The sequence below is a fragment of the Hemicordylus capensis genome, chromosome 4, assembly GCF_027244095.1.
Source record: "Hemicordylus capensis ecotype Gifberg chromosome 4, rHemCap1.1.pri, whole genome shotgun sequence".
Lineage (NCBI taxonomy): Eukaryota > Metazoa > Chordata > Lepidosauria > Squamata > Cordylidae > Hemicordylus > Hemicordylus capensis.
Window position 1 is genome coordinate 13,449,906 of NC_069660.1, and position 22,408 is coordinate 13,472,313.

General features: G+C 47.2%; 1 pseudogene; it reads left to right on the forward strand.

Moving 5' to 3' along the window:
• Positions 1-21,383: 21,383 nt before the first annotated feature.
• LOC128325456 (uncharacterized) lies at positions 21,384-21,443 on the forward strand (annotated as a pseudogene).
• Positions 21,444-22,408: the final 965 nt, after the last annotated feature.

Consider the following 22,408-nt stretch of genomic DNA (forward strand, 5'->3'; position numbering starts at 1 on the left):
AACTGTGGCTCACTTCCCCCGACAAACTGCATTCCCCTGGTTTTGGACGTTCAGGTTTAGAAACCAGAGATGAAGGGCCCCCTGGTTTCCTGTTATGTATGAACCAGGCCAGTATGTCACGATTTCATGTCATTCTAAGGGGGCTTTGGAGGGGAACAAATGATGGCAACTAGCTACTGAACACCACAACATAGGAACACAAGATGCTGCCTTATACTGAGTCAGACCATTGGTCCATCTAGCTCAGTATTATCTACACAGTCTGGCAGTGGCTTCTCCAAGGTTGCAGGCAGGAGTCTCTCTCAGCCCTATCTTGGAGATGCCAGGGAGGGAACTTGGAGCCTTCTGCATGCAAGCATGCAAGTGCTCTTCCCAGAGCGGACCCATCCATCTTACAGTGCACACACATGCTGTCTCCCATTCAAATGCAAACCAGGGCAGACCCTGCTTAGCAAAAGGGAGAATTCATGCTTGCTACCACAAAATCTGCTCTCCTCCAGTACAATGTTCCCCAATTTTGCAGCCCACCCTAAAGACTGGCTCTCTCATTTTTGCCATTTGTGAAATGACAAAAATGGTGGGAGTGGGGTGAGGTGGGTAATTTCATTTCAGCCATAGTTTAAGCACAGAACAGTCCCAATCACAAGGAAAGAAGGAGGTAGGCTCCATTTCAAAACGAGTTCCTAGTCACCACGGAGCTCAAATTCCCTCTTCTATACAACAGTTAAAGGCTCAGGAGTCACATGGCTACTCAGTGTTGCCAATGAGTTCCTCTGGGACGGAGCCAAACAGCCATCACACCAACCTCCGATGCACAAAGGGTTCATGGGACAGAACCTGGAGGCCCAGGTCCAAGGCCATCCACAGTGAGAGATCATTTGGAAGGACCTGCAAAGGATTATTCTGGGTAGCTAATGCCCTGATTGGTTCAACACAGTTACAAGAGCACCGTTTGCACTTGTGGTGTATGCACAGACAAGCCACAAAATCATTAATGAGGTTCAGGCACAAGCTGACCAGATGAAAGCAGAACGGATTGCTGCAGGTGTTCCCACTGGGATGCTCAAGATGAGTCACTGCAGACCCAAGCCTCTGACTTTTTCCTTTGCTCAGTGTCCCTCCAGAATCCAGACATGCATAGCAATGAGAACTTTGCCCCATCTTTTGTCAATACTTACTCATATTAACAGTGTAAAGGAAAAACAGAAAGTTTGATCACCGCAAATCAAGACTCTGCTGCTGCTAGCAATAACTATCAAGCACATATAACCAGAGGCGCACTAACCCACAGACCTTGGGGACCTGGTCCGGTCTTCCAAGGTCTGGGGAAGCCTCCAAATGGCCGGGGTCAGGGGCCTTCCGGTAGTTGAGCCACCCTGCGTCCTCCCCACCAAAGCTCTGCTTAAAAACAACAACAACTGTGCAGTTGTGATTGTCGCCAGTCCGTGACACGCAGTCCTTAGATAAGTGGCCAGGTTGGTATTTTGCTCCCCCCGCCCCAAAGCACTGCGTAGTATGCTTGGACCAGTATTAAGAGGTTGCATCAGCCCCTCCATCTAGGGGCATGCATATCAATCCCCAGCAGCAACCTGGCCCCACACCTTCTTGCAAAAGCATATATAACAGACCACAAAAGGGGTGAGGCAAAGCCACGCCAGTCTGCCCATTGACAAGCATGGTAGAAGGACAGATACTTCAGCTATCATATTGGCCTTGAAGAGTTCCTCAGCCTTCTTACAGATGGCGTGCACTTTTTTCCAAATTAAAATAGGAGATGCACATCATGCAAACACACCCAGGTTGACTTTTGGACTGTGGAGAGTAAGAATTACTTGATTTCAGAGGCACCCACCCTCCAACCCTTTGCATGAATCCCCAATTTAGTGGCTCCTGACTGGAAGGAAGCATGCCCACAGCAGTGACCTGTGGCAGGGCCAGCCTCCTGAAATGCTAGGTAGTTCTGCTCCATGAGTGATCTGGGCATGAGTTCGGATTGGAAGAAGGCATGCTATAAGCAGTATAGTCATCCCTTGCCAACCAATCTGAGTATTCACAATGGGGAAATTGTGACCAGTCTCACCAACCATGGTGAGAACAACCATGGTTTGGAGATATTTTTTTAATTGGGGGGTGGGGGGGATTTTGGGGGATTGGGGATCATTTTGGGGGGTCCCATTCACTCCTCCTACTCACTCCTGGTGATTGGGGCGGGATTTGGGGGGATTTTTTCCTAATGTTTACTGTATTTTGTGGTCCTTTCACAACCATGATTCCCCTAACCTCCTGTTTGCCATTGATTTCAATGGTTTGTCTACTGCAAATTTGCCAACCAGGAGGCTTGCCTGGAATGGAACCCTTGTGGTTGGCAAGGGATTTTTATTCATTCATTCATTCATTCATTCATTCATTCGGTTTCTATACCACCCCTCCAAAAATAGCTCAGGCCGGCTTACCCAGAGAAATAATAAATAAATAAGATGGCTCCCTGTCCCCAAAGAGCTCACAATCTAAAAAGAAACATAAGATAGACACCAGCAACAGTCACTGGAGGTACTGTGCTGGGGGTGGATCGGGCCAGTTACTCTCCCCCTGTTAAATAAAAGAGAATCACCACGTTAAAATGTGCCTCCTTGCCAAGTTAGCAGGGGTTGACTGTTAGCAGAGTCAGCAGAGTCTAAGAACTTAGCAGAGGGATAACTGTATATCATGCAGAGATGCAATGGGCAGCTTCCTCTGATAAGTAACTCTCCTGCATCAGGAGTGACTGTGTGAGCCATCCTCTTCCCCGTGTGAGAACTTGGCAGAATTGCCTATCTCTCCCCAGCAGAGGTTGACTGGAAGGAGGCAAGGCCAAAACAGGGAGTCATGTAGAGGATTGGTGGGCAGCCTCATCAGCTGGTGGTTGCTATGGACTCACAGAGGCTTACATTTATGGATTTTTTTGTGGCCCAGCAAGCATGCACTTTGGAAAGCAGAGGCTTAATGCATCCTGGTTATATTCAAGATATAAAAGGCTAGGGCCAAAGTGCAAAGACCCAGTGGGGAGACAGCTTTAACTATCACCCATTCCAAATGGAAAATTGGTGCTTATGTATTTTATAGCTCACTGTGCAGAATTATTTCATCCAGCCCCCAGTATGGTAGGTCACTGCTAATTACGTAGGATGAAATCCGACCTAGTCTGCCTTTCTCTTTCTCATTAATAAGAAATGAATATGAAAATTCATTCCAGGAAGATTTCATCCGTGCACACATTCCTATGGTTTATTTAGAACTCACTGCAAGATGTAAATGTTCGAGCTGTTAACATATTGTTCATAATCCTTCCCTGGAGGACACAGTCCTCCAATATCATGGCAAGTGAGTTCAGCTTATTTATTAGGATGAGTTTATTTGTACTAGGATAGCATTTGCAGGTAGCAAGACGACTGTCTAAAAGTAGCAATTCTTGGGGAAGGCCAGGCTTGAAATTTGAATTAGTGGGCTTGTCTGTATATATAAAAGCCAGTGCCAAATATTCTGTCACATATATAAAGCAGCTTTTTGCTGAATCAGGCCATTCCCCCCTTTATCGCACTGTTCTCTACACTGGCTGGCAGCAGCTCTCCAGGGTTTCAAACGGGTTTTTAAATAAATAAATAAATTTTGCAGTCCTACCTGGAGGTGCCAAGAATTAAACCTGAGACCTTCCACGTGCAAATCAGGTGCTCTGCCACTTAGAGCTACAGCCCTTTCCTCATTGCAGGGCTTCACAACTTTGGCCTTCCAGCTGTTCTTGGACTAGAACTCCCATCAACTCTGACTATTGGCCCGGGTAGCTGAGGATGCTGGGAGGTGCAGTCCAACGACAGCTGGAGGACTGAAATTGTGCAGCCCTGGTCTAGTGCCATCAAGAAACAGAATCCAGGATGGGTCTATGCACATGAAGAGGCAGGGCTATGACACTAGGTGCAGGCTTAATGGCTGGAGTCCATGGGGCAAAGAGCAACCTAGGTAAAGATGATTTTCCCCATCCCACTGCTCTGCTCATGGGTTTGCACTGCTCTGTATTCCACTTCTCCAAATTACGATGTGACTAGGAGAGCTTCTAAAACCAGTTCTGGAATTGGAGCATGCACTGTTTGCCTGAGTTTTCAGGTTCATTTCAACCCCTCCTCCCATAACAATTGTGCATTACCAATGTCCACGTGTGCATTGATCACACCTCCATGCAAAATGGGTGGGATTGCACATACGATTGCATTATGACTCCTTCTGCATGGTGTTTTAGGAACACAGGAGCATCGACGCTGCCTTAGACCAAGTCAGGCCATTGGCTCATCTAGCTCAGGATTGTTTACAGTGACTGGTAATGGCTCTCCAAGGTTTCAGGCAGGAGGTCTTTCCCAGCCCTACCTAGAGATGCCAGGGATTGAACCTGGAGCCTTCTGCATGCAAATCAGATACTCTAACCCAGCCCTGGCCCCATCCCCAACGTATGCATTTACTGATGCACACATGTCCTCCAGTGCATTGGTGAAATGTTGCATCCCTGGATTGTCTGTAGGGGCTGTTCTCCAAGTATTTGGAGCGTGTGTTTAGCGATCATTCTGACAAATAGTCGACATACACAGGAGGGTACTGGGATGTCTGTGGAGGCACTCCCCCTCCTTTATCACATGTACTTTTGCCAGTATTGTTTGAACCTGACCAAAATATCTTTCAAAAGGACTCAAATGTAAGGGCGGTTTGGTTGAAGTCCAAACCGGACTCAAACTAAGCCACCCCAGTCTGTGGACTGGTTCTGACAAACCAGCTGACAGTTCGATTCATGCCTAGAACTGGGATTGAACTGGTTTAACCCCAGTTCTAGTGCATGAAAAAGGGAATCCAGTAATAATCCCCATCTGCCCTTTTAAAACCCCATAGGGTTCCCCTGGTGCTTGTAAAGGGGAATCCTTACCGGATCTCCCTTTACAAACACTAGAACTGGTTGAACCAGGCCAAACCTGTTCAATCTGAACCAGGCCCAGTTTGGCTTGAGCTCAGACCGGCCTGGCCCTTTTTGGAGGGCCAGTCTGATTCGAGCGCGAACCGATCAAACTGGGCAAGTTTGACTCAAACCCCGCTTTGATTCGAGTTTGCACACACCTAGTCAAATGTGTGTCAGTGACACTAACAGAATGCCTCCTGAACAGGTTGATCTCGATCCCACTTGATTCCATCATGAGACATGGAGCACAAACTGGTCTCTTCTCTTCAGTGCTCTCCAGAGCCTTTAATACTGCTCCTTTGGAGGGTCGTTCACAACTGCATGCTGCCATCCAGGGGTCTTTTAAAGGCAAATGCAGAACTGCATACTGATATAGCTGAATGTTATTCCAACGCACAGAATGCACCACTACAACCCACACTTGTGCATTTTCCTTGTCTGTGCACATGCACTTTGTTGCCTAGAATCACATCCCAGGGCAGTTAGAAGCCCACAGAGAGTGGGAGAAAATTCTCAGAACTGGGAATTTGACAGCACTCTTGCAGAAGAGTGTTATGTTCATTGGTGAAGACTCTAAGGGAAGTAGCAGTGGAATCTGCGGGAAGAGTCTTTGGCAGGGGTGGGGGGAAGCAATGGGCATGCTTGATCAGGCTGTGGATTCTAGAGGAGGTTGGACTACTCACGGCTTTTCTCATTGATATGAATCGTGTTTAACATATTCTAACAAAAGGCAACTTTTTGCACGACTTGAATTTTTGAACTGCACAAATGTTGTTTTAGAATTGGTGTCTGGTTGCACCATGCAAAAAAGTCCTGTGGGTATTCTTTTGCTGCTGTTTCCCCTCTCTGCTGGTGCTTCAGCAGCCAAGTGATCCTGGCCAGTCAGGGATCACATATCCTGGCCAGTCAGGGATCACATATTGGATGAGATGACTTTCGAATGCTATGTTATGTAACTATAGTAAAAATTGACTCTGTGCTGATGTCACCAAGGGCAAATTAAGTTCATTGGAATGAGGGTCCTGCTTTCTGTATAACCCCCCCCCCTTCAGTTCAACTCTAATGAGACCTCCTAAGTAGGGCAGTTCTCAAAGGTGCTCTTACCCCCGGACCTTGGGGCCCCAGTCCATGGCCTGCAAGGTCCGAGAGAGCTCCAAATGACTAGGGGGCCCTCCTGCCACCACCCCGCGCCTGCACCGCCGCTGCACCACCATGCCGAACTGCCGCTTTTCTGTAATTTTAGCCTCCATGTGCACAGCTGAGCAGTGTGTGTGTGAGCTGAGCAGGCCTCCCCCCTGTGGTGGTGCGGGTGGTGGGTGGAGAGGCCACTGGGCCTGTTCGTCAGCTCCAGTGGCCCTTGAAAACTGCAAGGTGCTCCAGCGTGCCTGTGCAGTTTGAATAGATCATCACAAGCCCATGACATCATGGTGGGGGGGGGCTCACGGTGGGGACAGTCCTGGTGCCAAAATCACCTAGGTGTGCCACTGGCTGTTCTCACGATTGTCTGCAAGCTGGGTCCAAAGGCAGGAGTTGCCTGGAGTGCTTTCCCTCCACCCTCATGCAGAGTACAAGTTCTGGACTTCTGCCACCTGTCTGGCTGGTGATCATTTCCCCTTCTCCTCCCTTGCTTGTAGAATTCTCACAATGGCCAATCAGGAGCATGCATGCATGGTTCCCAAATTAGGGTAGAAGGTTTCTCCTATCCTAATGCCAATTGAGAGAACATCTGTAGTACCTAAGACAAGCCTTCTGCTGGTAGCTGGTAGGTATCTGGCTTCCATTCAAAATGTTTTCACAACGCTTTGCATGGATTATCTCTTCCACTTTCTAGTTTGCCAGCTTCACCCCCCACCGCTCCTGGTGTACCAGTCATGGCAAGAGAAAGACATGGTTAACTATCAGCCGGCTGGGAGTACTGAACTCAGTATTTCATTGTTAATTCAAGAAGCAACCATTTGAAGTGTTAGAAGTTGGAAAACACACATATGGGGGGCTTTGATGATAGGCTAAACACCTTGGCTGCGTGACGGAAATCATCTATTCAACCACAGTGCAAAACGCGTATCACATTTCGGTAAGAATCAAGGATCTGTCTGACAGTTTCCATTGAAAGCCTCCCAAATTGCTTCGCTGAGTTGCACCCACAAGATGTCATTTCAATCCTATCATGCAGGTGGTATTTAAATGGTTTCATTGAACAGAGTTGCTCACAGAGGTTGGAATGTAAATTTGAAGGTTCATCCAGTCTGCCTTAGGTTTCAGTTCCCTTGGCATCAGGTAGAGGGAACCATTGCTCAGCACTGGGGTGGGGGGCTTTAAGGGAAACAGAGCCCTCTTGAGCCCCTACACCATCTTGGAAGGCATGCACAGAGTGCCAGGAAGTGTAACCCATCCCAGTGTTTCCCTCCTAGAACTCTTTGAAGACGATTCCTTCTCTCTTCAGTGGCCCTCCCAACAGAGAAAAGCACAGTAATGTGCCGAGGTTAGCACAGTGGGAAATGGCTCTCACATGGAAGGCTTTTTGACCAAGTAACCCTTGTTTGAAAAGTAGGGACGAGCCTGAAGCATTTTGGCGCCTCTTTGGAGAGGCGCTAAAATGCTTTGGTGTGAAGCAAGGGGTTCTCTTAGGAGGAGGCCGGCAGGGCCTATCTGCCCATCCTGTAAGCCCCTGACACCCCATGCCACTGTTCAACTGGAAATACTTCCATGAAAGCAGCCGCTTGTGACACTTTCACCTATTAAAACACTGTGAAGTGGCGACGGGATGCCTCCCTGCATGTAAATGGAATTGGCACCGCTTACACTGATGTATTTCCGGTTGCACAGCACTGCGGCGGGGTGGCGCGGGGTGTCGGGGGCTTGGAGGATGGGTGAGTAGGACCTGCCCACCTTCTCTTAAGGGAACCCCTCGCTGCCCTTGGGGTGGCACTGAAGCGTTTCGGTGCAGAGCCCTATTGAAGAGAGTAAGGACCACTGTACTATACCCATAAGCTTGGCAGCTCAGAACCACAAGTGAAATTCTGCTCCTGCAGTGACGCTTTCTTCCTGCTGCTGCCTATTCTTCCCCCTCTGAAAGCGGCTTTTGAGTCCTCTGTAGAATGGCATGTAATGCTCCACAGAGGGATACACTGGGGGGCTTGGGAGAAACTGGTAGATCCCCAGGCACGTGGCTAACATGGAACGCTGGGGGATGAACATCCTCTGGCCACCGCTGTCTAGTGGTGTGCACGGAACCGCATCTCCGTGGTTCAGCACCATCTCCGTGTTTCACCCACTAAAGAACTGGGTGGTTCTTTAAGGGTAGGGGGTGCACTTACCCCTCCCGCCACTTTCCCCCCACCGGCGCTCCTTTTTAAAAGCAGTTTGGGGGGCAGCAGTGTACCTGCCTGCCACCCCTGCCCCGTTTTCAGCTAGAAGTGGCCAGAAGTACTATGTGCACATGCACAGGTTGCGCACATCGCCCACACCCACCTGATATGCAGGTGCGGCTTGTGAATGTGCCTCCGGGGGGGGGCGGGGGGCGGCTTCCTTAAGGTAAACGGAGCCGGTGCTCCGTGCTGCCCAGCAGCCCCCGCGGTGGGGAATTGCCTCTGCCACTCACCTGGCTCCCGCGGAGGTGAGCCCCCGCCAGCGGCCAGGTGAGTGGCGGAGGCAATTCCCTGAAGCAGGGGCTGCTGGGCGGCACGGAGTACCAGCTCCATTTACCTTTAAAAAGCCACACGCCCCCCCCCCCAGAGGAGAGTTCACAAGCCGCGCCTGCTGATATGCACCTGCCCGCTGCACTGTGCTCATGTGTGCATGGTTCTTCTGGCCACTTCCGGCTGAAAATGGGGACAGGCGCAGCAGGGAGGTATGCTGCCGCCCCCAAAACTAATTTTAAAAAGGATTGCCAGCAAGAGAAAAGCGGAGGGGGGGGGAGTGCACCTCCCACCCTTAAAGAACCACCCCCCAGTGCCGAACCGTCAAACTGCGTCCACGTTTGAACCGGTTCGGAGACCTCTACAATGGCCTCCAGACCAGTTTGTGCACATCCCTACCGCTGTCCCAAGCACTTGCAAGGGCTCCCTGAAACTCACCCCCCACTTTCCCCCTCACCTCCAAGGGGCCACCAGGTGCTCACCTGCCCTCACTCTCCCCATGCCCATAGCCACTAGTGGCAAGATAAGACTGCTTCCAGTCAGTGTTTTGTTCACGTGCTGTTCGTGTGGGGTGCATTCTTGCTCTGCTTGGAGCACAGCAGAGAAAGAATGCATGCAATCCAAATTGTGCATGAACGAAGCACTGACTGGAAGTGGCAGAAGGGCAGCATGGCCCTTCTTGCCACTAGTAGGCACGCTCCCTGCATATGGCATTATATGCTGAGTGTGTGGCTGTGCACACAAACCAATACAAGGGAGGGGCTGCCAATAAGAGGCGGACCCGTGACTGCTGGTGAGCTCCCTATGCCCCTGTAGATAATGGAGTACTCCTTTATTGGGAGTACTCCTGGACCCAGGCCTCACCCTGGTTTCTCAGGTGGAGGCCATGGCCAGGAGTGCTTTCTACCAGCTTCGGCTGATTCGACAGCTGCGCCCATTCCTTGAGGAGGATGACCTCAAAACAGTGGTGTACCAGCTGGTAACCTCCGGGCTTGACTATTGCAATGCACTCTACGTAGGGCTGCATTTTTATGTAGTTCTGAAACTTCAATTAGTTCAGAATGCGGCAGCCAGATTGGTCTCTGGGGCAACCCGGAGAGACCATATTACGCCTATTCTAAAACAGTTGCACTGGCTGCCAGTATGTTTCCGGGCAAAATACAAACTGCTGGTGATTGCCTTTAAAGCCCTGAATGGCTTAGGCCCGAGTTACCTTAGAGAGCGCCTTCTTCTGCGTGATCCCCGCCGCACATTAAGGTCATCTGAGGAGGTTCGTCTCCAGTTACCACCACCTCATCTGGTGGCAACTCAGAGGCAGGCCTTCCCTATAGCTGCTCCAGGGCTGTGGAATGCGCTCCCCGTGGAAATCCGCAAATTGAATTCTCTATTAGTCTTCAGGAGAGCCCTTAAAATGTATTTGTTTGGCCTGGCTTTCCAGGGTTTTAAAATCTGTTTTAATATTCTAACCGGATTTTGGGGCTTTTAATCACTGTAATTGTTTAATTGTTTTAAAATGTTTTAAAATTGTTAGTTGTTATATTGTTTTTAATTTGTTTTAGCTCTTTACTGTTTCAGTGGTTTGTTTTAATTGTAAACCGCCCTGAGCCATTTTGGAAGGGTGGTATATAAATCAAATAAATAAATAAATACAATATTCAAGCCACATACCACTACTCCCAAGATCATCCAATGAGCCCCATGGCTGAGATGGGGATTTGAACTCAAGGCCCTGCTATCAAGATCCAAGACCCTGGCTCTCCCATTCTGAAAAGGTAAGGCTACACCAAGGGCAGACCAGGATATCCTGGTGCCTGAAATGAGGCACTGAGGTGAATTGCAGGGGAGTAACAGTAGGAGAGAGGGCATGCCCTCAACTCCTGCCTGTGGCTTCCAGCGACATCTGGTGGGCCACTGTGCGAAACAGGATGCTGGACTAGATGGGCCTTGGGCCTGATCCAGCAGGGCTGTTCTTATGTTCACTAATGCTGCCTTGCCCCATGTTCTTTCAAAATTGACTCTTGCAAGCATTGAAAGTGGTAAGGGATGGGGAAGAGAAGAGAGCCTTGCCAGCAGCCTCCTCTTCTCTCCTTGGACACATTGCAAGCTTTGCCAGGAGTGGGAGGAGAGGAACTCCTGGCAAAGCTTGTGAGGGTCAGTTTGGTCCTGAAGAGCTGCCCCAATGGTAGTGAGGGGCATTTTGCCACCCTGCTGGCATGCCAATAATATGCCGTCTGAGGCAAATGCTTTACCTCACCTTATGCAAGGGCCACACCTGGGCTAAACCTTAGGAACAATTAACTGGTGCAATCAACCAATTAAAGCTTTCATCACTGATTAAAATGAACCCCGTACCAATGAGTCCAGGTTTTGAATGCTCCACTGCTGTACAGAATTCACAGGATGCTACTGCTCCTTCATCCCTGTACCAATCACAGTGGAAATGGACCTCTAATCTCATTTCTCCATTGCTATTTGCCGTTCATTTACTTCAATCCTTCTTGGTAAACTAGGTGATTTAATCATTTTTTAAATCTCGCCAATTTTACGTCACTTAGGGAAAACATTATTACGCTCCACCTCTCTTTTATGTATTTCTAATTATTTTCCACCCCTCTGATTGCACCAGTTAAGAAACAGCTTTCTGATGGCTGTACGGTAGCTTAGGATTCTCATTCATCATGGCATTTGCTTTGCCTAGTTAGAGCCTGCGATTTCTTTTGCATTATGATTTGAAATAATTCAATACAAAAGTAATCTGAAGTGGGTAAGAATCAATACCGATGGACATTGTATTAGTCAGCAGGGCAGCTGAGCGGCTCTCAAATCTACTTAGAAATATTCTGCCATATGAAGAGAAGCCAGCCACTAATTTAGTAGCTGTATGAAGGGGAAGCCTGAATCCTCCAATTAGGGATACTGTGGAGCTGCTCCCATGGGGAAGTGATACAGTTGACCCCTTGCATCCTTCTCCCAGGTTCACAAATATTCCTCACAAAGAAGAGGTTTGAAATGGATGTTCATAAATATTCATCATTTGCCCAGATCTGCAGTTTCACCATGCACGCTTGGAATGTGAAACACCCAATTAAAAGTTCTGCATCTTAGCTAGTAAGACTTCTGCCTTGGCATCTGAAATATGAGTGCTGTGTGGTCTGATGCAATGCATGTTTACTCAGAAGTCACTCCCACTGTCTTCAATTAGACTTACTCCCAGGTAAGCAGGAATAGAAGAGCATGGAGTCCTACTATATTCCAGTGCCATGTTTTATAGTAGGGATGTGCAAGGAGCCGGTTCGGAGGCCCTTTATGGACCTCTAAACTGGTCCAAAAGTCCAACAGTTCTGCTTTTTCGAAGGTGGCGGGCATAACTTTAAGGACTGGGGAGGGTGCTCTTTCCCTTCCCCCCATGTTTCCCCCACTGGCACTGTCTTTTAAAATGGTTCCACAGGGCGGCAGCGTACCTCCTTGCTGCCCTGGTACATCGCAGATTGGAAGTGTCCGGAAGTGTCTACTGCACGTGCACACATCATGACACGGCATGTGCAGCGAACACTTCCAGATACTTCTGGTCCACAACGGCAAGGAGGTACACTGCCGCCCCGCCGGACCATTTTAAAAGACAGCACTGGTGGGGGAAACGCGGCGGCAGCAGAGGTGGTGGTGGTAACAGCATCCTCTCCAGTCCTTAAAGTTATCCCCCCCACCTTCGTACTGGCAGTTGCCGGTTCCGTGCACATCCCTACAGGACAGTACATGGGGAGTGCCGGGAAGTGTAGTCCTTGCAGGCTCTATGGGGAAGCTTTATGGAGGAAAGCGCTGGAAAGAACTGCACTTCCCAGTCCTCCCCACACACCTTCCACTGCAGGGCTCTGGGCTCTTTAAGAGGCCCTCGAAACTGGTAAGGAGTTTAGTGAGTTCAGACCCACATGGGGTTGTGCCCCGGGAATGCTTGCTTCTGTGCGGTGCCAGCGAGGCTGTGCACATTATTTGGCTTTGACTATTCAGAGCTGAATAATTGCATTGGCCTATTATTTACAATATGCAGCAGCTTCTTGGACACTTCTAGATCCACGGGAAATAAACAAGGCAGAGAGACTTTTTGTGAACCCTAAGGGCTGTTATGCAAATTAACAATTTAGTTTTTGGCCCAGAATGTAGCCTTTCATGGATCTCATAATTTACATCTATTGAAACAAAAAAGTCTGAACCATAACCTTTGTTGCTGAGAAAAGCTTGAGAGTGAAAGGCATTGCCTGATAAAATCAGGCAATCAAAAGCCAGAAGGTACCTGAAAAATATCAAAAGCCAGAAGGAAACTGCACAGGATTCTGGTGTTCAAGGACTAAAGCTTCTGTCAAGACAGAGCCAGGGTGCAGATACTTTTGGGGAACAACTGTTGCCTATACAGGAAGCCTTCACAGAGCTTCCTGTTTCAGTGAGTCCAATGGTCAGAGCCAGACAAAAAACTGGGAATCTTCATTGTCCAAGAAGCTGCTCCGGACTGCAGTCTTGATGGCTCATACCAAAAAGTTGCTTTCTACTGAGTCAGACCATTGACCCATCAGGTTCAGTTGCATCTACACTGGCTGATTGTCCAGGGTTTGAGACTGGGGTCCTTCCCAACCATACACTGAGATGCCAAGGACTGAACCTGAAGATTTCTGCACACAAAGCAGGTATCCCCCACCATTGGCCTATGGATGCTTCTCAGGAACACCAGAAGTTGCCTTCTATTGGGTCAGACCATTAGCCCATCTAGCTCATTGTTGTCTACCTTGACTGGTGGCAGCTGTCCAGAGTTTCAGGTTCAGGTTCTTCCCAGCCATATCTAGAGATACCAGGCACTGGAACTGGGACCTTCTGCATGCAAAGCAGGCACTGAACCATTGAGCTACAGCCCGATTCCGTGTATGAATATCACCCCATTGACTACAAAGTCCATGATGCAGTCACTGTGGTCCAAGCACATGCATGAGGGCACTTGAGGGTCTTCTAATATTAACCACTGCGAGTGTAGCAGTATAAAGGGGGCTAGAGGGCATCCATAAGAAGTATCAGGGATTCCTGTAAGTACTCCTAAGTTTCTATCCCATATTCCAACCAAACGCCGCCACCAAGAATGGCCCCAACTTCTTATTTTATAAAGAATTCAGTAGCAAGTCTGCTCTCTTGGAGGGAGGGGAAGGAGGAGTTGACTCGCTAGTATCCATACCCTTGGGTATACATAATAGTAAAAAATGCAAAAGCTATGAATTCTTCACAGGGCAATGGAGGCATGCAGTGAGCAAGGGTGGGGGGAATCGTAGAATCATATAAATCAAGGCTATTTTAGTTCTGAGACTTGAGAATTGATTAAGCTCTGGACCAGGAGAGATATTATAGATTTGTAGGCTGGAAACTCACTCACTTTCTGTTTTCTTCTCTCCCCCCCTCCCCGGTAGGGCAGTCCTGCCTGTCAGCATTTTTGCTGAAAAGTAATCTCCTTCTGTTTAGCATCATTGCAGCCTATTAAACAAATGGTACTTGTGCTGCTGCCCAGTCTTGCATCGAGGTCACTGTCGGACTGCAGTGCACGGTGGCTTGGACTGAACATGAGTGTCTGGGGTCAAATCCTTTCCGGGCCGCTGGAACAACAGGAGGTGACCTTCTAAAGAAGAGGTTGTGGGAGAGCACAGAGGCGTCCCACCTAAAGCAAGCTAGGTGTGTTTAGATGGGCATTAAGGGCAGTGATCCAAGTATCTTGTGTGCTATTTAAAAAGGCTTCAGTACTACTGTGAAGGCTGGCCTGTGGTCTCGCGGGGTTTTAACTGGGGCCGAACCAAAGTTCTCAGATGAGATTTTTTTTCTCTCCTGTTCAAAAGGGGGGTGGGATGAGATGCAAGGGAAGCAAGGAAGGCGGAAATTGGCCACTTGCCTTCTCTTATTTCTGCAATGCCATCTGTTTCACTTATCATTCTTGGGGAACAAGCTCCACCTAGGGAGCCACAATAAAGACAGCTAACTAGATCCATGCTTCGGAGATTTGGGGAACTGACTGGCTGACTTCCTGACTAGTGTCCTCATAAGACTAGTGTCATCATTGGCTAACATGATGTACAGTCTAGTGGAGCTGTAAGTTTCCTGCAGCAAAGTCAGACAATACACCCCAGTGTTTGTCACACCTGGCAGCTGCAGAAGCAGCATTACCATATTTACCATTACAGAGCCAGTGTGGTGTAGTGGCTAGAGTGCTGGACTAGGACCGGGGAGACCTGAGTTCAAATCCCCATTCAGCCATGAGACTTGCTGGGTGAGTCTGGGCCAGTCACTTCTCTCTCAGCCTAACCTACCTCACAGGGTTGCTGTGACGAGAAACTTAAGTATGTAGTACACTGCTCTGGGCTCCTTGGAGGAAGAGCGGGATATAAATGTAAATGTAAATTAATTAATTAAATAAATAAATAAATAAATAAATAAATAGTTATCCCCATGGTTGCAAATGGGGATAGATGTGGCGGCACTGATTCCACAGCTGCCAAGTTTTAAAAGTCTCAGGGCTTAGCTTGCAGCTTCGCTGCAGCCCCGCACAGAGCATTACAGCTCCATCAGACTGTGCATCATGTTAGCCATTGAAATTAATGGGACAAGTTAGCCATGAACAATGAACTGCCTTGGGATTGTTTTAAAGAAAGGTGGTATTATATATATTTAACAATAAATAAAATGAATCACTTATCCCATTAATTTCAATGGGGCTACTTGGTATGCTATGATACGATGAATATTTATATACCGCTTTTAAACAAAAGTTCCCAAAGAGGTTTACATAGATAGACAGATAGACAGACAGACAGACAGACAGATAGATGAAAATGAAAATGAAAATAAAATAGTTAAATAAATGGCTTCCTGTTCAGCCTGGATGTCAGCTACTGGATTTTTTTTTTTTTCATGGCTGCGCTGGAACAGCAACAAAAATGGGATGGCCATTGGTGATTAGGAGAGAGAACAAAATTGGGAATGCAAGTGTGATTGTGTACCACCCTAATGGGGTTAGGAAAAAATGGGTGAGTTGAAATAATTCTCCATTTTGTGCCACTTCATTCACAGGTATAAAAAAATGGTGGGCATTTTTTCAGGTGTTTTGGGCAGAGATGTAAAATGTTGGGATGAGGGTGAAATTTACCAGTGGTTATGGCACTCTTCCTGATGATTGCCTGTAGAATTGCCAATGTGTGGGTATCAATGCGTGGGCATCACTTTAGGCAGTGACAGTGGTTGGGATTCTGGCTCAGAGGGTAAAAGAAAACAGTATCTCTTGTAAATCCCAGAAGTACACATTTAGTCAGCTGTCTTTATTACAGTTCCCAGGAGGAGCTTGTACTTAATATTTATTTATTTTTAAAGGTATACCCCGCCTTTCTTCCAAAATAAACTCAAGACTGCATACAACGCTCATATATCAAAAGCAGCAATGTAAAATGCTAAGCACTTGCTTGTAGAGAGAGTTCTTACATGCCCCTGACTCTCTTCAGCTTTCTTCTGTATTGCACCATTTGATATGGTGTTGGACCCCCCTTTCTGTTGCCATTTCCAGAGAGGAAGTAGGTAGGGATGTGCACATCAGTTTGATTTGACGGCTCAATGTTGAGCTGAAACGTGCCCCCCCACCCGCCAGGTTTGACTCAACATTGGATTGAGTCCCCCTTTCCTTCAGAGGCCCATTGGGCATGCGTGGCGGCCTCCAAAATGGCCAGCATGACAGGAGTGAGGCCCGGAACGGGCCAAAGACCACCTGAACAGGGCAATTTGAGCCATAATGGAGGCCCACAGGGGGAGGGGGAACCTCCGGAGACCTCCCCACAGCCTTGGAGGAGCCCCCTAAAGAGGTTAAGTACAAAATAATATTTTTTTAAACTGAAAAAGCTCACGAATTCCTCCAAACCATACTGAACCCGAGGTGAGGGGTGGGGGTTGGGATTCAAGTGAGTGCCGGACCAAACTGGCCCAGTCTCGTTGGGGTCCAGTTCAGACTCAAACTGAACTGGGCCAGCCGGTTTTATGCACGCCTCTATAAGTAGGCCCCACCCACTTCCTGCATTGCCAAACAGTTCAGAGGCCGGCCAGCTTTTTTTACAGATTCCTCCTCTTCCTTGTAAGTGTTGTGCTTAGGCAGAAGATGACACTTCCTCTCACTCCAGCAATTATACCAGTGTTTTGTCGGGGTTGAGAGTTTTTAACTAGAGACACTGTTTTCTGCAATAGTTATATTATTCATGAGAATCATAGCAGATAATGAAGCAAAAGGGAACAGGGAACTCTTCTTCCATTTCCTTGGGGAAAATATAACTAGGGATCTTCATAATCTTGACTGGGCAGCAATTACCTATGCCCCTTATGGTTGAAACCCCTTTATTATTACTGGCTGACCAATTGGACTTGGCCATTGCAAAAGTGTGTTTGGCTATTGAGTTCCTACTCAGGCTGTCATTTCTAGGGCTTCCTTAGGTCCACTCCTCCTGAGCTTCTGCTTCTAATCCCAGAAAACTGAGAATGTTGGATTCAGAAATCCAGCCCTGCCCCATCTCAAGGTCCTGGTCGCCATGTGTCCCAAGCTCCATAGAGAGCTAGGGAATTGGTTTGGCATACTATGCTCTAACCAACATTTGAAGTGCTTTTAACTACTAAAGTTTTAAATGGGTAACTAAAGGTTTGTACTCAGCCTTATGAACCTGCCTGCACACTTTGGTATTTAAAGAATAACAATAATAAACTTTATTTGTTAGTTGCCACATAACAAACATAATGAGCAGGTTCATGCTTGGCAGAGCTATCCCGGGTTGTGAGGAGTTTTCTGCTCCTTCTACTTCCAATCAGTCCCCGGAGTTGCTCTGCTGTGATGCCTTTAATGGGTTCTTTGCAAATAAGATCTCCTGTATTCGGGCTGACTTGGACTCCACTATTTCTGCAAGGTCTATGGAGGAGGTGTCCAGCAATCCCTCTTGCATTATTATATTGGATCAGTTTCAATCTGTGACTCCTGAGGATGTGGACAAGCTGCTTGGGGCGTTGCAGCCTACCATCTGTTCTCTGGATCCTTGCCCGACTTGGCTGCTTCTATCTAGCAGGGAGATTGTTGGAGGTGGCCTAGTTAATATCATAAATGCATTGCTGAGGGAGGGTTGGGTGCCCCCTTGTCTGAAGGAGGCAATGCTTAGACCACTCTTAAAGAAGCCTTCCCTGGACCCCTTAGCAATGGACAGTTACAGGCCAATCTCCAATCTCCCTTGGTTGGGCAAGGTGATTGAGAGGGTGTTGGCCGACCAGCTCCAGGCAGTCTTGGAGGAAACTGATGATCTAGACCCATTTCAAACTAGCTTTAGAGCTGGCTATGGGGTTGAGACAGCCTTGGTCAGCCTGATGGATGACCTTTGCCAGGGAATCGACAGAGGGAGTGTGACTCTGCTGGTTCTTCTGGATCTCTCAGTGGCGTTCGATACCATTGACCATGGTATCCTTCTGGATCACCTGGGGGAGTTGGGGATAGGGGGCACTGCCTTGCAGCGGTTCCATTCCTATCTCTCGGGTAGATTCCAGATGGTGGAGCTTGGTGACAGTTGCTCCTCAAAACAGGAGCTGTTATATGGAGTCCCTCAGGGCTCCATTCTGTCGCCAATGCTTTTTAACATCTACACGAAACTGCTGGGTGAGGTCATCAGGAGGTTTGGTGCTGGGTGTTATCAGTATGCTGATGACACCCAAATCTACTTCTCCTTTTCATCCTCAGGAAATGGCACTCATTCTCTAAATGCCTGCCTACAAGCAGTAATGTGCTGGATGAAGGATAACAAACTGAAGCTGAATCCAAGCAAGATGGAAGTGCTCATTGTGGGGGCTCAGAATCTGAGGGGTGAGTTAGATCTTCCTGTGCTGGATGGGGTTACACTCCCCCAGAAGGAGTAGGTGCGCAGCTTGGGAGTACTTCTGGACCCAGGCCTCATCCTGGTATCTCAGGTGGAGGCCATGGCCAGGAGTGCTTTCTACCAGCTTCGGCTGATTTGACAGCTGCGCCCATTCCTTGAAGAGGATGACCTCAAAACAGTGGTGCATCAGCTGGTAACCTCCCGGCTTGACTATTGCAATGTGCTTTACGTGGGGCTGCCTTTGTACGTAGTCCAGAAACTTCAGTTAGTTCAGAATGCGGCAGCCAGATTGGTCTCTGGGGCAACCTGGAGATACCATATTATGCCTGTTTTGAAACAGTGAAGAAATCTCAGTCAGAAAACCGTGTTCACACAAATGCAGTGGAAAAATAGATACACATACTAAATGAACAGTGTAATCAAAGTACTAGAAAAACTAAAAGAATATGTTGCAAGATTGAGCAACAAGTTTGGGAGAAAGCCACAGATCCTCTGCACTGACAATGGTGGTAAATACACTGGGATTGATGTCATAAGTTTCCTAAAGGAGGAGGACATTGAACACCAAAAGCCTGTTCTGTATACTATGGAGCAAAATGGAGTGGCAGAAAGAAATAACCATTCTCTTATGGAAATGTCCAGATGCATGCTTGTAGATGCTGATCTGGCTACTAAATTTTGGGGAGAGGCAGTGATGACTACTACTTACCTGCAAACAGATTGCCAACAAAGGTGACAGGAACAATGCCTTTTGAGTTGTGGCATGGCAATAAGCCCACTTTGATTCATATAAGAGTGTTTGGACTGGTGCTAAAGGGATTCTTGCAAATAAATGGGAAAGATTATGATGAGATATTTGATTCCATTGTAAAACACACCTCAGTATGGACACTCCTAAGCATTGCAGCAGCAAAGAAAATGCAAGTGCATCACACAGAAGTGAAAACTGCATTTCTTCATGAAGACATCAAAGAATATATTTCTATGGAGCAGCCTCCAGGTTTTGTGGAACCTGGTAAAGAAAATCTTGTATGTAAGTTGCAGAAAGGTATTTATAGACTAAAGCAGAACACAAGCCTGGAATGTCAAATTAAACCAGTTACTAGGCAATGACGGATTTACCGAAGGAAAGGCTGACCCTTGCCTGTACTCGAGGCTCAAAGACAACAGATGGACCTATATACTTACTTTTGTTGATGATCTGATAATTTGTTATGAAAATAGAGAGGACAGCCTTGAAATAATAAAGCTCGTGAATAGTGAGATAGAAGTATAAGAACTTTGGCCTGTTTTACACTACCTTGAGATACGCAAAGAGAGAGACGAGGAAGGAAGCTATTTGATTAATAAAAAACAGAAAATAAATGTTTTACTAGAGTATTTGGGACTTAGAGAGGCCAAAAAATGAGTACACCTATGGAATCAGGTTACCTAAAACAGAAGGAGGAGAGTGGACTTCTGCAAGACAACAGTGAGTACAGAACAGTGATTAGAAAACTTTTATATGTGGCTATGATAACAAGACTGGATATAGCTGCGTTTGTAGGAATCTTGAATAAGAAAGTAAGCACACCTAGCAAAGATGACCGGACTGTGGTCAAGAGAGTAGCCAGGTACCTAAAAGGGACAATCCATCTAAAATTAAAGTGGCCTGCTAGTAGTGGACCCAAATTAGTAGGTTATATGGATGCAGACTGGGCTGAGGATCAAATAAACTGGAAGTCAACCAGTGGTTATGTATTCTTTTATGGTGGTGGAGCAGTCAGTTGGCGTAGCTGCAAGCAATCGATAGTTGCTTTCTTGTCTACTGAGGCAGAATGTGTATCTGCCACTCAAGCATGTCAAGAGGTGGCATGGCTGCACAAGCTAATGTAAGATTTCAACATAGATTAACCAAAACCCACTGAGATGTTCCAGGATAATCAAAACTGCATCCAGATCTCAGAAATGGAGAAAATTAAATTTAGAACAAAACACGTTGAAACCAAATATCATTATGTGTGGAATACACAAGAAAAGGGACTTGTAGAATTGATGTATTGTCCAAGTGAACAAATGGTAGCAGATGTGCTAACTAAGCCATTGCCCAGGGATCATTTCAAAATCTCGGGAGAGAATCTGGGACTTATAGACAGCAGCACAAGCCAATGACAAGGAGTGTTTGAGCTAGGACCCTGGCAGCATCAGCTCTCAGCTGCAATGTCTCATAGTGACCACTGTGGGGTGGGTTTAGGGTTATGGATAAAAGTGCTGAACTGCCATTCTTCCCCTACAGGGGCTCCCAAAGGGACCCTTTAGTGTTGCCCCTTCAGTGACTACCCTACTGGAGGCGAGCTTTCCGCCCAGGGCAGTGTGCTCTTTTATACTGCCATCCCAGGAAATGATGCAGGAGGGGCCCCCTGCTCTGTGTCCCACCACCATCTGAAATGCAGTTGATGGGCATGAGCATCAGGGCTTTCTCATCAATGGCCATAGAATTCCATGCTGGGAGAGCTTTAACTGGCCCTGTACACCTTTTAGACATAGACAAAACCTGTATGCATTGAGGTAGACACAAAAACAATGCTTATCATTGTCACTCACAAGGCACACCTGTAGCCTAAAAAAGCATGTGTGCAGTGCTAAGGGTTCTGCTTCTGAAATCTGGGGCTGGGTGAACTTTGGGGAAGTTTACCGATGCTGATTGATATGTATGTTGATCAGTATGTATGTTTGACTTTCACTGGCATGTTTGAATATATTTGGCACTTTCGGATTATTTTTCAAATGTCTCCAGACAAATATATAAGGCTGACCATCTGTGCGGTGAGCTGTGCATCCAAGAGGGGTGGGGCTCATGGCTTCTGTGGCACTCACCAGTCCTTTGGTGATGTACTTGCTTCGGCAGCACATATACTGAAATTGGAACGATACAGAGAAGATTAGCATAGCATGACCAGTCCTTTGGTGCTCAAAGTCGCTAGTGAAGGCAGGAGGGAGGGGGGCTCCATGCAAATGGTGCTGTGCATCATTACCATAGTGCCCTATGCCCATTGGGAATGATGGGACCAAGGCGCAGCAATGATGCACATGTTGTTTGCGCAGAGTCTCCCCCATCTTCAACAGGAGTGCAGATGGACTGGTTGGTGCCACAGAAGCAACAAGCCTCCATCACTTTTGGATGCATAACTCACAGCACAGTATGCTGGTCATCTATTTCCAAATTGTTGGAAATTCCCATCCCGGCCCATCCTGTCCCTTCCCTCCCTCCCTCCCTCCCTTTGGTATTGCATGGCTGAGAAAATATTAGGAAGAAAATAAGGAGAGCACAGGAGTCCTGAATAATCTATGCAAATTGAACCAATCTTTGGGCAAACCTGGGAATTTTCATTTACTTCCGTTATTCTATTATACTATTTTCCAACTTCATACAAAACAAAAGGTTACCAGCATGTTGCAGCAAGCTCCTGTGAATAGTACCTGAAATTGTATCTCAAATCACATTGAAATGACAACCCTTTCCCCCAAAATAATATGTAGACTTTTGATATCCAGTGAATGTTCAAGTGTGCCTGATTATTTCAATAAGATTTCCCTATTCATAGTCAATTCTTTCTGGAGATGCCTAAATGACCCTTAAATGCCTAAATGAGAACTAGAGGCACTCAACATGTCCCTTGTTGAACACCACATTGTATCTTTTCCATACAAAAGAGCTGAATGCATCTTGTGAAATGGGAATGAATGGAAAAGGCAGCTCAAATAGAAGCAATCTACATGAGAAAGTCTTCTTTCCTCACTGCTGTCGTGTCAACTCATTCGCAGAAGTCCTTTTGATTATCATCTTTCAGGTGACTACAATATCACAGAAGAAACAGGCCCTTCTCTCTCAGTTGTCTGTGTGGAAGATAAACAGG